This window comes from Colletes latitarsis, unplaced genomic scaffold (genome assembly GCF_051014445.1).
Source record: "Colletes latitarsis isolate SP2378_abdomen unplaced genomic scaffold, iyColLati1 scaffold0002, whole genome shotgun sequence".
NCBI lineage: Eukaryota > Metazoa > Arthropoda > Insecta > Hymenoptera > Colletidae > Colletes > Colletes latitarsis.
In genome coordinates, this window is record NW_027488365.1 from 362695 (window position 1) to 381327 (window position 18633).

Below are 18633 nucleotides of genomic sequence, written 5' to 3' on the forward strand. Positions count from 1 at the left end.
TTTAATTGACTGTTTCGTTGTGGTACCGCATTACTACGTGATCCAAACCAGAGAAAGCCCAGGATCTTACCAACAAGTATGCGAAAAATGCGAAAGTACGAGCCAGATGAGGGCAAATACCAGACCTAACCCAGACATAGCCAGCGTTATCCTCTAAAATACTATTCGGAACCAGCTTCTATTGACTGTTTCAGTGTGGTACCACATTACTACGTGATCCAAACCAGAAAAAGCCCACGACCTGGCCAACAAGTATGCGAAAACTGTGAAAGTACGAGCCAGATGATTGCAAATACCAGAACTAACCGAAACATAACCAGCGTTATCCTCCAAAATATTCATCCCAACCAGGTTTAATTGACTGCTTCGGTGTGGAACCACATTACTACGTGATCCAAACCATTAAAAGCCCAGGATCTGGCCAACAAGTATGCGAGAAATGCGAAAGTACTAGCCAGATGATGCCAAATCCCAGACCGAGCCGAGACATAACCGGCGTTATCCTCTAAAATATTAATCGCAACCAGGTTTAATTGACTGTTTCGGTGTGGTACCACATTACTGCGTTATTCAAGCCAGAAAAAGCCCAGGATATAACCAACAAGTATGCGAAAAATGCGGAAGTACGTGCCAGTTGAGGGCAAATACCAGACCTAACACAGACATAACCGGCGTTATCCTCAAAAATATTAATCGCAACCAGGTTTAATTGACTGTTTCGTTGTGGTACCGCATTACTACGTGATCCAAACCAGAAAAAACGCAGGATCTCGCCAACAAGTATGCGTAAAATGCGGAAGTACGAGCAAGATCAGGGCACATACCATACCTAACCCAGACATAACCAGCGTTATCCTCTAAAATATTAATCGGAACCAGGTTTAATTGACTGCTTCAGTGTGGTACCACATTACTACGTGATCCAAACCAGAAAAAGCCCAGGATCTGCCCAACAAGAATGCAAAAAATGCGAAGGTATGAGCCAGATGGTTGCAAATACCGGAACTAACCCAGACATAACCGGCGTTATCCTCCAAAATATTAATCGCAACCAGGTTTGATTGAATGTTCCGGTGCGGCACCGCATTACTACGTGATCCAAACCAGAAAAAGGCCAGGATCTGGCCAACAAGTATGCGAAAAATGCGAAAGTACGAGCCAGATGATTGCAAATACCAGACCTAACCCAGACATAGCCAGCGTTATCCTCTAAAATACTATTCGGAACCAGCTTCTATTGACTGTTTCAGTGTGGTACCACATTACTACGTGATCCAAACCAGAAAAAGCCCACGACCTGGCCAACAAGTATGCGAAAACTGTGAAAGTACGAGCCAGATGATTGCAAATCCCAGACCTAACACAGACATAACCGGCGTTATCCTCCAAAATATTCATCCCAACCAGGTTTAATTGACTGCTTCGGTGTGGAACCACATTACTACGTGATCCAAACCATTAAAAGCCCAGGATCTGGCCAACAAGTATGCGAGAAATGCGAAAGTACTAGCCAGATGATGGCAAATCCCAGACCTAGCCGAGACATAACCGGCGTTATCCTCTAAAATATTAATCGCAACCAGGTTTAATTGACTGTTTCGTTGTGGTACCGCATTACTACGTGATCCAAACCAGAAAAAACGCAGGATCTCGCCAACAAGTATGCGTAAAATGCGGAAGTACGAGCAAGATCAGGGCACATACCATACCTAACCCAGACATAACCAGCGTTATCCTCTAAAATATTAATCGGAACCAGGTTTAATTGACTGCTTCAGTGTGGTACCACATTACTACGTGATCCAAACCAGAAAAAGCCCAGGATCTGCCCAACAAGAATGCAAAAAATGCGAAGGTATGAGCCAGATGGTTGCAAATACCGGAACTAACCCAGACATAACCGGCGTTATCCTCTAAAATATTAATCGCAACCAGGTTTAATTGTCTGTTTCGTTGTGGTACCGCATTACTACGTGATCCAAACCAGGAAAAACGCAGGATCTCGCCAACAAGTATGCGAAAAATGCGGAAGTACGAGCAAGACCTTGGCAAATACCATACCTAACCCAGACATAACCAGCGTTATCCTCTAAGATATTAATCGGGACCAGGTTTAATTGACTGTTTCGTTGTGGTACCGCATTACTACGTGATCCAAACCAGAGAAAGCCCAGGATCTTACCAACAAGTATGCGAAAAATGCGAAAGTACGAGCCAGATGAGGGCAAATACCAGACCTAACCCAGACATAGCCAGCGTTATCCTCTAAAATACTATTCGGAACCAGCTTCTATTGACTGTTTCAGTGTGGTACCACATTACTACGTGATCCAAACCAGAAAAAGCCCACGACCTGGCCGACAGGTATGCGAAAACTGTGAAAGTACGAGCCAGATGATTGCAAATACCAGAACTAACCGAAACATAACCAGCGTTATCCTCAAAAATATTCATCCCAACCAGGTTTAATTGACTGCTTCGGTGTGGAACCACATTACTACGTGATCCAAACCATTAAAAGCCCAGGATCTGGCCAACAAGTATGCGAGAAATGCGAAAGTACTAGCCAGATGATGGCAAATCCCAGACCTAGCCGAGACATAACCGGCGTTATCCTCTAAAATATTAATCGCAACCAGGTTTAATTGACTGTTTCGTTGTGGTACCGCATTACTACGTGATCCAAACCAGAAAAAACGCAGGATCTCGCCAACAAGTATGCGTAAAATGCGGAAGTACGAGCAAGATCAGGGCACATACCATACCTAACCCAGACATAACCAACGTTATCCTCTAAAATATTAATCGGAACCAGGTTTAATTGACTGCTTCAGTGTGGTACCACATTACTACGTGATCCAAACCAGAAAAAGCCCAGGATCTGCCCAACAAGAATGCAAAAAATGCGAAGGTATGAGCCAGATTGTTGCAAATACCGGAACTAACCCAGACATAACCGGCGTTATCCTCTAAAATATTAATCGCAATCAGGTTTAACTGACTGTTTCGTTGTGGTACCGCATTACTACGTGATCCAAACCAGAAAAAACGCAGGATCTCCCCAACAAGTATGCGAAAAATGCGGAAGTACGAGCAAGACCTTGGCAAATACCATACCTAACCCAGACATAACCAGCGTTATCCTCTAAAATATTAATCGGGACCAGGTTTAATTGACTGTTTCGTTGTGGTACCGCATTACTACGTGATCCAAACCAGAGAAAGCCCAGGATCTTACCAACAAGTATGCGAAAAATGCGAAAGTACCAGCCAGAATAGGGCAAATACCAGACCTAACCGAGACATAGCCAGCGTTATCCTCTAAAATATTAATCGCAACCAGGTTTAATTGACTCTTTCGGTGTGGAATCTCATTACTACGGAATCCAAACCAGAAAAAACCCAGGATCTGGCCAACAAGTATGCGAAAACTGTGAAAGTACGAGCCAGATGATTGCAAATCCCAGACCTAACCGAGATATAACCGGCGTTATCCTGTAAAATATTAATCGCAACCAGGTTTAATTGAATATTTCGGTGGGGTACCATATTACTACGTGATCCAAGCCAGAAAAAGGCCTGGATCTGGCCAACAAGTAAGCAAAAAATGCGAAAATGCCAGCCAGAATAGGGCAAATACCAGACCTAATCGAGACATAGCCAGCGTTATCCTCTAAAATATTAATCGCAACCAGGTTTAATTGACTGTTTCGTTGTGGTACCGCATTACTACGTGTTTCAAACCAGAAGAAACGCAGGATCTCGCCAACAAGTATGCGAAAAATGTGGAAGTACGTGCAAGACCTTGGCAAATACCATACCTAACCCAGACATAACCAGCGTTATCCTCTAAAATATTAATCGGAACCAGGTTTAATTGACTGTATCAGTGTGGTACCACATTACTACGTGATCCAAACCAGAAAAAGGCCAGGATCTGCCCCGCAAGTATGCGAAAAATGCGGAAGTACGAGCAAGATCAGGGCAAATACCATACCTAACCCAGACATAACAAGCGGTATCCTCTAAAATACTAATCGCAACCAGGTTTAATTGACTGTTTCGGTGTGGTACCACATTGCTACGTGGTCCGAGCCGGAAATGAACCCAGGATGTGGCAAACAAGTATGCCAAAAATGCGAAAGTATGTGGCAGATGACTGCAAATACCAGACGTAACCCAGAACTAACCGGTGTTATCCTCTAAAATATATATCGAAATCAGCTTTCGTAGACTGTTTCAGTGTGGTACCACATCACTACGAGATCGAAGCCAGTAGAAGTCCAGGATCTGCCCAACAAGAATGCAAAAAATGCGAAGGTATGAGCCAGATGGTTGCAAATACCGGAACTAACCCAAACATAACCGGCGTTATCCTCTAAAATATTAATCGCAACCAGGTTTAATTGACTGTTTCAGTGTGGTACCATATTACTACGTGATCCAGACCAGAAAAAGCCCAGGATCTGGCCAACAAGTATGCGAAAAATGCGGAAGTACGTGCCAGATGAGGGCAAATACCAGACCTAACACAGACATAACCGGCGTTATCCTCTAAAATATTAATCGCAACCAGGTTTAATTGACTGCTTTGGTGTGGTGCCGCATTACTACGTGATCCAAACCAGAGAAAGCCCAGGATCTGGCCAACAAATATGCGAAAAATGCGAAAGTACGAGCCAGATGGTTGCAAATACCAGAACTAACCGAGACATAACTAGCGTTATCCTCCAAAATATTAATCGCAACCAGGTTTAATTGACTGTTTCGGTGTGGTACCACATTACTACGTTATCCAAACCAGAAAAAGCCCAGGATCTAATCAACAAGTATGCGAAAAATGCGGAAGTACGAGCCAGATGAGGGCAAATACCAGACCTAACCCAGACATAGCCAGCGTTATCCTCTAAAATACTATTCGGAACCAGCTTCTATTGACTGTTTCAGTGTGGTACCATATTACTACGTGATCCAAACCAGAAAAAGCCCAGGATCTGGCCAACAAGTGTGCGAAAAATGCGGAAGTACGTGCCAGATGAGGGCAAATACCAGACCTAACACAGACATAACGGGCGTTATCCTCTAAAATATTAATCGCAACCAGGTTTAATTTTCTGCTTTGGTGTGGTGCCGCATTACTACGTGATCCAAACCAGAAAAAGCCCAGGATCTGGCCAACAAGTATGCGAAAAATGCGAAAGTACGAGCCAGATGAGGGCAAATACCAGACCTAACCCAGACATAACCAGCGTTAACCTCAAAAATACTAATCGGGACCAGCTATTATTGACTGTTTCATTGTGGTACCACATTACTACGTGAACCAAACCAGAAAAAGCCCAGGATCTGGCCAACGAGTACGCGAAAAATGCGAAAGTACGAGCCAGATGATTGCAAATGCCAGAACTAACCGAAACATAACCAGCGTTATCCTCCAAAATATTCATCGCAACCAGGTTTAATTGACTGCTTCGGTGTGGAACCACATTACTACGTGATCCAAACCAGAAAAAGCCCAGGATCTTACCAACAAGTATGCGAGAAATGCGAAAGTACTAGCCAGATGATGGCAAATCCCTGAACTAACCGAGACATAACCGGCGCTATCCTCCAAAATATTAATCGCAACCAGGTTTAATTGACTGTTTCGGTGTGGTACCACATTACTACGTTATCCAAACCAGAAAAAGCCCAGGATCTAATTAACAAGTATGCGAAAAATGCGGAAGTACGAGCCAGATGAGGGCAAATACCAGGCCTAACCCAGACATAGCCGGCGTTATCCTCTAAAATACTATTCGGAACCAGCTTCTAGTGACTGTTTCAGTGTGGTACCACATTACTACGTGATCCAAACCAGAAAAAGCCCACGATATGGCCAACAAGTATGCGAAAACTGTGAAAGTACGAGCCAGATGATTGCAAATCCCAGACCTAACACAGACATAACCGGCGTTATCCTCTAAAATATTAATCGCAACCAGGTTTAATTGACTGTTTCAGTGTGGTACCACATTACTACGTGAAACAAACCAGAAAAAGCCCTGGATCTGGCCAACAAGTATGCGAAAAATGCGAAAGTACGAGCCAGATGAGCGCAAATCCCAGACCTAACCGAGACATAACCGCCGTTATCCTCTAAAATATTAATCGCAGCCAGGCTTAATTGACTGTTTCGGTGTGGAACCTCGTTACTACGGGATCCAAACCAGAAAAAACCCAGGATCTGGCCAACAAATATGCGAAAAACGCTAAAGTATGAGCCAGATGATTCCAAATACCAGAACTAACCCAGACAAAGCCAGCGTTATCCTCTAAAATACTATTCGGACCCAGCTTCAATTGACTGTTTCAGTGTGGTACCACATTACTACGTGATACAAACCAGAAAAAGGCCAGGATCTCGCCAACAAGTATGCGAAAAATGCGAAGGTACGAGCCAGATGAGGGCAAATTCCAGTCCTAACCGAGACATAACCGGCGTTATCCTCTATAATATTAATCGCAACCGGGTTTAGTTGACTTTTTCCGTGTGGAAATTAATTACTACGGGATCCAAACCAGAAAAAACCCATGATCTGGCCAACAAGTATGCGAAAAACGCGAAAGTATGAGCCAGATGGTTGCAAATACCAGAACTAACCCAAACGTAACCTGCGTTATCCTCTAAAATACCATTCGGAACCGGCTTCTATTGACTGTTTCAGTGTGGTACCACATTACTACGTGATACAAAGAAGAAAAAGCCCAGGATCTGGCCAACAAGTATGCGAAAAATACGAAAGCACGAGACAGATGAGGGCAAATCCCAGACCTAGCCGAGACATAACCGGCGATATCCTCTAAAATATTAATCGGAACCAGGTTTAATTGACTGTTTCAGTGTGGTACCACATTACTACGTGATGCAAACCAGAAAAAGGCCAGGATCTGCCCAGCAAGTATGCGAAAAATGCGGAAGTACGAGCAAGATCAGGGCAAATACCATACCTAACCCAGTCATAACAAGCGGTATCCTCTAAAATACTAATCGCAACCAGGTTTAATTGACTGTTTCGGTGTGGTACCACATTGCTACGTGGTCCGAGCCGGAAATGAACCCAGGATGTGGCAAACAAGTATGCCAAAAATGCGAAAGTATGTGGCAGATGACTGCAAATACCAGACGTAACCCAGAACTAACCGGTGTTATCCTCTAAAATATATATCGAAATCAGCTTTCGTAGACTGTTTCAGTGTGGTACCACATCACTACGAGATCGAAGCCAGTAGAAGTCCAGGATCTGCCCAACAAGAATGCAAAAAATGCGAAGGTATGAGCCAGATGGTTGCAAATACCGGAACTAACCCAAACATAACCGGCGTTATCCTCTAAAATATTAATCGCAACCAGGTTTAATTGACTGTTTCAGTGTGGTACCATATTACTACGTGATCCAGACCAGAAAAAGCCCAGGATCTGGCCAACAAGTATGCGAAAAATGCGGAAGTACGTGCCAGATGAGGGCAAATACCAGACCTAACACAGACATAACCGGCGTTATCCTCTAAAATATTAATCGCAACCAGGTTTAATTGACTGCTTTGGTGTGGTGCCGCATTACTACGTGATCCAAACCAGAGAAAGCCCAGGATCTGGCCAACAAATATGCGAAAAATGCGAAAGTACGAGCCAGATGGTTGCAAATACCAGAACTAACCGAGACATAACTAGCGTTATCCTCCAAAATATTAATCGCAACCAGGTTTAATTGACTGTTTCGGTGTGGTACCACATTACTACGTTATCCAAACCAGAAAAAGCCCAGGATCTAATCAACAAGTATGCGAAAAATGCGGAAGTACGAGCCAGATGAGGGCAAATACCAGACCTAACCCAGACATAGCCAGCGTTATCCTCTAAAATACTATTCGGAACCAGCATCTATTGACTGTTTCAGTGTGGTACCATATTACTACGTGATCCAAACCAGAAAAAGCCCAGGATCTGGCCAACAAGTGTGCGAAAAATGCGGAAGTACGTGCCAGATGAGGGCAAATACCAGACCTAACACAGACATAACGGGCGTTATCCTCTAAAATATTAATCGCAACCAGGTTTAATTTTCTGCTTTGGTGTGGTGCCGCATTACTATGTGATCCAAACCAGAAAAAGCCCAGGATCTGGCCAACAAGTATGCGAAAAATGCGAAAGTACGAGCCAGATGAGGGCAAATACCAGACCTAACCCAGACATAACCAGCGTTAACCTCAAAAATACTAATCGGGACCAGCTATTATTGACTGTTTCAGTGTGGTACCACATTACTACGTGAACCAAACCAGAAAAAGCCCAGGATCTGGCCAACGAGTACGCGAAAAATGCGAAAGTACGAGCCAGATGATTGCAAATGCCAGAACTAACCGAAACATAACCAGCGTTATCCTCCAAAATATTCATCGCAACCAGGTTTAATTGACTGCTTCGGTGTGGAACCACATTACTACGTGATCCAAACCAGAAAAAGCCCAGGATCTTACCAACAAGTATGCGAGAAATGCGAAAGTACTAGCCAGATGATGGCAAATCCCTGAACTAACCGAGACATAACCGGCGTTATCCTCTAAAATATTAACCGCAACCAGGTTTAATTGACTGCTTTGATGTGGTACCACATTACTACGTGATCCAAACCAGAAAAAGCCCACGATCTGGCCAACAAGTATGCGAAAACTGTGAAAGTACGAGCCAGATGATTGCAAATACCAGAACTAACCGAAACATAACCAGCGTTATCCTCCAAAATATTCATCGCAACCAGGTTTAATTGACTGCTTCGGTGTGGAACCACATTACTACGTGATCCAAACCATTAAAAGCCCAGGATCTGGCCAACAAGTATGCGAGAAATGCGAAAGTACTAGCCAGATGATGGCAAATCCCAGACCTAGCCGAGACATAACCGGCGTTATCCTCTAAAATATTAATCGCAACCAGGTTTAATTGACTGTTTCGTTGTGGTACCGCATTACTACGTGATCCAAACCAGAAAAAACGCAGGATCTCGCCAACAAGTATGCGTAAAATGCGGAAGTACGAGCAAGATCAGGGCACATACCATACCTAACCCAGACATAACCAGCGTTATCCTCTAAAATATTAATCGGAACCAGGTTTAATTGACTGCTTCAGTGTGGTACCACATTACTACGTGATCCAAACCAGAAAAAGCCCAGGATCTGCCCAACAAGAATGCAAAAAATGCGAAGGTATGAACCAGATGGTTGCAAATACCGGAACTAACCCAGACATAACCGGCGTTATCCTCTAAAATATTAATCGCAACCAGGTTTAATTGACTGTTTCAGTGTGGTACCTCATTACTACGTGGTCCAAGCCAGAAAAAGGCCTGGATCTGGCCAACAAGTAAGCAAAAAATGCGAAAGTACCAGCCAGAATAGGGCAAATACCAGACCTAACCGAGACTTAGCCAGCGTTATCCTCTAAAATATTAATCGCAACCAGGTTTAATTGACTCTTTCGGTGTGGAATCTCATTACTACGGGATCCAAACTAGAAAAAACCCGGGATCTGGCCAACAAGTATGCGAAAACTGTGAAAGTACGAGCCAGATGATTGCAAATCCCAGACCTAACCGAGATATAACCGGCGTTATCCTGTAAAATATTAATCGCAACCAGGTTTAATTGAATGTTTCGGTGTGGCACCGCATTACTACGTGATCCAACCCAGAAAAAGGGCAGGATCTGGCCAACAAGTATGCGTAAAATGCGAAAGTACGAGCCAGATGAGGGCAAATACCAGACCTAACCGAGACATAACCGGCGTTATCCTCCAAAATATTAATCGCAACCAGGTTTAATTGACCCTTACGGTCCGGTACCGCATTAGTACGTTATCCAAACCAGAAAAAGGCCGGGATCTGGCCAACAAGTATGCGAAAAATGCGAAAGTACGAGCCAGATGAGGGCAAATACCAGACCTAACCTAGACATAACCGGCGTTATCCACTAAAATATTAATCGCGACCAGGTTTAATTGACTGTCTCGCTGTAGAACCGCATTACTACGTGAAACAAACCAGAAAAAGCCCAGGACCTGGCCAACAAGTATGCGAAGAATCCGAAATTACGAGCCAGATTAGGGCAAATCCCAGACCTAACCGAGACATAACCGGCGTTATCCTCTAAAATATGAATCGCAACCAGGTTTAATTGAATGTTTCGGTGTGGCACCGCATTACTACGTGATCCAAACCAGAAAAGGCCAGGATCTGGCCAACAAGTATGCGAAAAATGCGAAAGTACGAGCCAGAGGAGGGCAAATCCCAGAACTAACCAAGACGTAACCTGTGTTATCCTCTAAAAAATTAATCGCAACCTGGTTTAATTGACTGTTTCGGTGTGGAACCTCATTACTGCGGGATCCAATCCAGAAAAAACCCATGATCTGGCCAACAAGTATGCGAAAAACGCGAAAGTATGAGCCAGATGATTGCAAATACCAGAACTATCCCAGACATAACCTGCGTTATCCTCTAAATTACTATTCGGAACCAGCTTTTATTGACAGTCTCAGTGTGGTACCACATTATTACGTGATGCAAACCAGAAAAAACGCAGGATTTCGCCAACAAGTATGCGAAAAATGCGAATGTATGTAGCAGATGATTGCAAATACCAGACGTAACCCAGACCTAACCAGCGTTCTCCTCTAAAATACTAATGGGAACCAGCTTTTATTGACTGTCTCAGTGTGGTACCAAATTACTACGTGGTCCAAGCCAGAAAAAGACCAGGACCTGGCCAACAAGTAAGCGAAAAATGCGAAAGTACGACCTAGATGAGGGCAAATACCAGAACAAACCCAGACATAGCCAGCTTTATCCTCTAAAATACTATTCGGAACCAGCTACTATTGACTGTTTCGGTGTGGTACCGCATTACTACGTGATCCAAACCAGAAAAAACGCAGGATTTCGCCAACAAGTATGCGAAAAATGCGAATGTATGTAGCAGATGATTGCAAATACCAGACGTAACCCAGACCTAAACAGCGTTCTCCTCTAAAATTCTAATGGGAACCAGCTTTTATTGACTGTCTCAGTGTGGTACCAAATTACTACGTGGTCCAAGCCAGAAAATGGCCAGGACCTGGCCAACAAGTAAGCGAAAAATGCGAAAGTACGAGCTAGATGAGGGCAAATACCAGACCTAACCGAGACATAACCAGCGTTATCCTCTAAAATACTAACCGGAACCGGCTTCTATTGACTGTTTCAGTGTGGTACCACATTACTACGTGATACACACCAGAAAAGGGCCAGGATCTTGCCAATAAGTATGCGAAAATTGCGGAAGTACGAGACAGATGAGGGCAAATCCCAGACCTAACCGAGATATAACCGGAAATGTCCTCTAAAATATTAATCGCAACCAGGTTTAATTTACTGTCTCGCTGTAGAACCGCATTACTACGTGAAACAAACCAGAAAAAGCCCAGGATCTGGCCAACAAGTATGCGAAGAATCCGAAATTACGAGCCAGATGAGGGCAAATCCCATACCTCACCGAGACATAACCGGCGTTATCCTCTAAAATATTAATCGGAACCAGGTTTATTTGACTGTTTCAGTGTGGTACCACATTACTACGTGTTCCAAGCCTGAAAAAGGCCAGGATCTGGCCAACAAGTATGCGAAAAATGCGAAATTACGATCCAGATGAGTGAAACTCCCAGTCCTAACCGAGACATATCCGACATTATCCTCTAAAATATTAATCGGAACCAGGTTTAATTGACTGTTTCTGTGTGGAAACTCATTACTACGGGATCCAAACCAGAAAAAACCCAGCATCTGGCCAACAAGTATGCGAAAAAGGCGAAAGTACGAGCCAGATGTTTGCAAATACCAGAACTAACCCAGACATAACCAGCGTTATCCTCTAAAATACTAACCGGAACCGGCTTCTATTGACTGTTTCGGTGTGGCACCTCATTACTACGGAATCCAAACCAGAGAAAACCCAGGATCTGGCCAACAAATATGCGAAAAACGCGAAAGTATGAGCCAGATGATTGCAGATACCAGAACTAACCCAGACATAGCCAGCGTTATCATCTAAAATACTATTCTGATCCAGCTTCAATTGACTGTTTCAGTGTGGTACCACATTACTACGTGATACAAACCAAAAAAAGGCCAGGATCTTGCCAACAACTATGCGAAAAATGCGGATTTAAGAGCAAGATCAGGGCAAATACCATACCTAACCCAGACATAGCCGGCATTATCCTCTAAAATATTAATCGCAGCCAGGTTTAATTGACTGTTTCTGTGTGGAAACTCATTACTACGGGATCCAAACCAGAAAAAACCCAGGATCTGGCCAACAAATATGCGAAAAACGCGAAAGTATGAGCCAGATGACGGCAAATCCCAGACCTAACCGAGACATAACCGGCATTATCCTCTAACATATTGATCGCGACCAGGTTTAATTGACAGTTTCGGTGTGGTAACGCATTACTACGTGACACAAACCAGAAAAAGGCCAGGATCTGCCCAAAAAGTATGAGAAAAATACGAAAGTACGAGCCAAATGAGGGTAAATTCCTGACCTAACCCAGACATAACCGGCGTTATCCTCTAAAATATTAATCGGAACCAGGTTTAATTGACTGTTTCAGTGTGGTACCACATTACTACGTGATCCAAACCGGAAAAAGGCCAGGATCTGGCCAACAAGTATGCGAAAAAAGCGAAAGTATGAGCAAGATGATTGCAAATACCTGAACTAACCCAGACATAACCAGCGTTATCCTCTAAAACAGTAATCGGAACCAGCTTTTATTGACTGTTTCAGTGTGGTACCACATTACTACGTGATCCAAACCAGAAAAAGCCCAGGATCTGGCCAACAAGTATGCGAAAAATGCGAAAGTACGGGCCAGTTGAGGGCAAATCCCAGACCTAACCGAGACATAACCGGCGTTATCCTCTAAAATATTAATCGCAACCAGGTTTAATTGACTGTTTCGTTGTGGTACCGCATTACTACGTGATCCAAACCAGAAAAAACGCAGGATCTCGCCAACAAGTATGCGAAAAACGCGAAAGTATGAGCCAGATGATTGCAAATACCAGAACTATCCCAGACATAACCTGCGTTATCCTCTAAATTACTATTCGGAACCAGCTTTTATTGACAGTCTCAGTGTGGTACCACATTATTACGTGATGCAAACCAGAAAAAACGCAGGATTTCGCCGACAAGTATGCGAAAAATGCGAATGTGTGTAGCAGATGATTGCAAATACCAGACGTAACCCAGACCTAACCAGCGTTCTCCTCTAAAATACTAATGGGAACCAGCTTTTATTGACTGTCTCAGTGTGGTACCAACTTACTACGTGGTCCAAGCCAGAAAAAGACCAGGACCTGGCCAACAAGTAAGCGAAAAATGCGAAAGTACGACCTAGATGAGGGCAAATACCAGAACAAGCCCAGACATAGCCTGCTTTATCCTCTAAAATACTATTCGGAACCAGCTTCTATTGACTGTTTCGGTGTGGTACCGCATTACTACGTGATCCAAACCAGAAAAAACGCAGGATTTCGCCAACAAGTATGCGAAAAATGCGAATGTATGTAGCAGATGATTGCAAATACCAGACGTAACCCAGACCTAACCAGCGTTCTCCTCTAAAATACTAATGGGAACCAGCTTTTATTGACGGTCTCAGTGTGGTACCAAATTACTACGTGGTCCAAGCCAGAAAAAGGCCAGGACCTGGCCAACAAGTAAGCGAAAAATGCGAAAGTACGAGCTAGATGAGGGCAAATACCAGACCTAACCGAGACATAACCAGCGTTATCCTCTAAAATACTAACCGGAACCGGCTTCTATTGACTGTTTCAGTGTGGTACCACATTACTACGTGATACACACCAGAAAAGGGCCAGGATCTTGCCAATAAGTATGCGAAAATTGCGGAAGTACGAGACAGATGAGGGCAAATCCCAGACCTAACCGAGATATAACCGGAAATGTCCTCTAAAATATTAATCGCAACCAGGTTTAATTGACTGTCTCGCTGTAGAACCGCATTACTACGTGAAACAAACCAGAAAAAGCCCAGGATCTGGCCAACAAGTATGCGAAAAAGGCGAAAGTATGAGCCAGATGTTTGCAAATACCAGAACTAACCCAGACATAACCAGCGTTATCCTCTAAAATACTAACCGGAACCGGCTTCTATTGACTGTTTCGGTGTGGCACCTCATTACTACGGAATCCAAACCAGAGAAAACCCAGGATCTGGCCAACAAATATGCGAAAAACGCGAAAGTATGAGCCAGATGATTGCAGATACCAGAACTAACCCAGACATAGCCAGCGTTATCAACTAAAATACTATTCTGAACCAGCTTCAATTGACTGTTTCAGTGTGGTACCACATTACTACGTGATACAAACCAGTAAAAGGCCAGGATCTTGCCAACAACTATGCGAAAAATGCGGATTTAAGAGCAAGATCAGGGCAAATACCATACCTAACCCAGACATAGCCGGCATTATCCTCTAAAATATTAATCGCATTCAGGTTTAATTGACTGTTCCTGTGTGGAAACTCATTACTACGGGATCCAAACCAGAAAAAACCCAGGATCTGGCCAACGAGTATGCGAAAAACGCGAAAGTATGAGCCAGATGATTGCAAATACCAGAACTGACCCAGTCGTAACCTGCGTTGTCCTCTAAAATACCATTCGCAACCGGCTTCTATTGACTGTTTCAGTGTGGTACCACATTACTACGTGATATAAAGAAGAAAGAGCCCACGATCTGGCCAACAAGTATGCGAAAAGTACGATAGCACGAGACAGATGAGGGCAAATCCCAGACCAAGCCGAGACATTACCGGCGTTATCCTCTAGAATATTAATCGCAACCAGGTTTAATTGACTGTTTCGTTGTGGTACCGCATTACTACGTGATCCAAACCAGAAAAAACGCAGGATCTCGCCAACAAGTACGCGAAAAATGCGAAAGTACGAGCTAGATGAGGGCAAATACCAGACCTAACCCAGACATAGCCGGCATTATCCTCTAAAATATTAATCGCAGCCAGGTTTAATTGACTGTTTCTGTGTGGAAACTCATTACTACGGGATCCAAACCAGAAAAAACCCAGGATCTGGCCATCAAATATGCGAAAAACGCGAAAGTATGAGCCAGATGACGGCAAATCCCAGACCTAACCGAGACATAACCGGCATTATCCTCTAACATATTAATCGCGACCAGGTTTAATTGACAGTTTCGGTGTGGTAACGCATTACTACGTGACACAAATCAGAAAAAGGCCAGGATCTGCCCAAAAAGTATGAGAAAAATACGAAAGTACGAGCCAAATGAGGGTAAATTCCAGACCTAACCCAGACATAACCGGCGTTATCCTCTAAAATATTAATCGGAACCAGGTTTAATTGACTGTTTCAGTGTGGTACCACATTACTACGTGATCCAAACCAAAAAAAGGCCAGGATCTGGCCAACAAGTATGCGAAAAAAGCGAATGTATGAGCAAGATGATTGCAAATACCAGAACTAACCCAGACATAACCAGCGTTATCCTCTAAAACAGTAATCGGAACCAGCTTTTATTGACTGTTTCAGTGTGGTACCATATTACTACGTGATCCAAACCAGAAAAAGCCCAGGATCTGGCCAACAAGTATGCGAAAAATGCGAAAGTACGGGCCAGTTGAGGGCAAATCCCAGACCTAACCGAGACATAACCGGCGTTATCCTCTAAAATATTAATCGCAACCAGGTTTAATTGACTGTTTCGTTGTGGTACCGCATTACTACGTGATCCAAACCAGAAAAAACGCAGGATCTCGCCAACAAGTATGCGAAAAACGCGAAAGTATGAGCCAGATGGTTGCAAATACCAGAACTAACCCAAACGTAACCTGCGTTATCCTCTAAAATACCATTCGGAACCGGCTTCTATTGACTGTTTCAGTGTGGTACCACATTACTACGTGATACAAAGAAGAAAAAGGCCAGGATCTGCCCAGCAAGTATGCGAAAAATGCGGAAGTACGAGCAAGATCAGGGCAAATACCATACCTAACCCAGACATAACAAGCGGTATCCTCTAAAATACTAATCGCAACCAGGTTTAATTGACTGTTTCGGTGTGGTACCACATTGCTACGTGGTCCGAGCCGGAAATGAACCCAGGATGTGGCAAACAAGTATGCCAAAAATGCGAAAGTATGTGGCAGATGACTGCAAATACCAGACGTAACCCAGAACTAACCGGTGTTATCCTCTAAAATATATATCGAAATCAGCTTTCGTAGACTGTTTCAGTGTGGTACCACATCACTACGAGATCGAAGCCAGTAGAAGTCCAGGATCTGCCCAACAAGAATGCAAAAAATGCGAAGGTATGAGCCAGATGGTTGCAAATACCGGAACTAACCCAAACATAACCGGCGTTATCCTCTAAAATATTAATCGCAACCAGGTTTAATTGACTGTTTCAGTGTGGTACCATATTACTACGTGATCCAGACCAGAAAAAGCCCAGGATCTGGCCAACAAGTATGCGAAAAATGCGGAAGTACGTGCCAGATGAGGGCAAATACCAGACCTAACACAGACATAACCGGCGTTATCCTCTAAAATATTAATCGCAACCAGGTTTAATTGACTGCTTTGGTGTGGTGCCGCATTACTACGTGATCCAAACCAGAGAAAGCCCAGGATCTGGCCAATAAATATGCGAAAAATGCGAAAGTACGAGCCAGATGGTTGCAAATACCAGAACTAACCGAGACATAACTAGCGTTATCCTCCAAAATATTAATCGCAACCAGGTTTAATTGACTGTTTCGGTGTGGTACCACATTACTACGTTATCCAAACCAGAAAAAGCCCAGGATCTAATCAACAAGTATGCGAAAAATGCGGAAGTACGAGCCAGATGAGGGCAAATACCAGACCTAACCCAGACATAGCCAGCATTATCCTCTAAAATACTATTCGGAACCAGCTTCTATTGACTGTTTCAGTGTGGTACCATATTACTACGTGATCCAAACCAGAAAAAGCCCAGGATCTGGCCAACAAGTGTGCGAAAAATGCGGAAGTACGTGCCAGATGAGGGCAAATACCAGACCTAACACAGACATAACCGGCGTTATCCTCTAAAATATTAATCGCAACCAGGTTTAATTGACTGCTTTGGTGTGGTGCCGCATTACTACGTGATCCAAACCAGAAAAAGCCCAGGATCTGGCCAACAAGTATGCGAAAAATGCGAAAGTACGAGCCAGATGAGGGCAAATACCAGACCTAACCCAGACATAACCAGCGTTAACCTCAAAAATACTAATCGGGACCAGCTATTATTGACTGTTTCAGTGTGGTACCACATTACTACGTGAACCAAACCAGAAAAAGCCCAGGATCTGGCCAACGAGTACGCGAAAAATGCGAAAGTACGAGCCAGATGATTGCAAATGCCAGAACTAACCGAAACATAACCAGCGTTATCCTCCAAAATATTCATCGCAACCAGGTTTAATTGACTGCTTCGGTGTGGAACCACATTACTACGTGATCCAAACCAGAAAAAGCCCAGGATCTTACCAACAAGTATGCGAGAAATGCGAAAGTACTAGCCAGATGATGGCAAATCCCAGGACTAACCGAGACATAACCGGCGCTATCCTCCAAAATATTAATCGCAACCAGGTTTAATTGACTGTTTCGGTGTGGTACCACATTACTACGTTATCCAAACCAGAAAAAGCCCAGGATATAATTAACAAGTATGCGAAAAATGCGGAAGTACGAGCCAGATGAGGGCAAATACCAGACCTAACCCAGACATAGCCGGCGTTATCCTCTAAAATACTATTCGGAACCAGCTTCTAGTGACTGTTTCAGTGTGGTACCACATTACTACGTGATCCAAACCCGAAAAAGCCCACGATATGGCCAACAAGTATGCGAAAACTGTGAAAGTACGAGCCAGATGATTGCAAATCCCAGACCTAACACAGACATAACCGGCGTTATCCTCTAAAATATTAACCGCAACCAGGTTTAATTGACTGCTTTGATGTGGTACCACATTACTACGTGATCCAAACCAGAAAAAGCCCACGATCTGGCCAACAAGTATGCGAAAACTGTGAAAGTACGAGCCAGATGATTACAAATACCAGAACTAACCGAAACATAACCAGCGTTATCCTCCAAAATATTCATCGCAACCAGGTTTAATTGACTGCTTCGGTGTGGAACCACATTACTACGTGATCCAAACCATTAAAAGCCCAGGATCTGGCCAACAAGTATGCGAGAAATGCGAAAGTACTAGCCAGATGATGGCAAATCCCAGACCTAGCCGAGACATAACCGGCGTTATCCTCTAAAATATTAATCGCAACCAGGTTTAATTGACTGTTTCAGTGTGGTACCTCATTACTACGTGGTCCAAGCCAGAAAAAGGCCTGGATCTGGCCAACAAGTAAGCAAAAAATGCGAAAGTACCAGCCAGAATAGGGCAAATACCAGACCTAACCGAGACATAGCCAGCGTTATC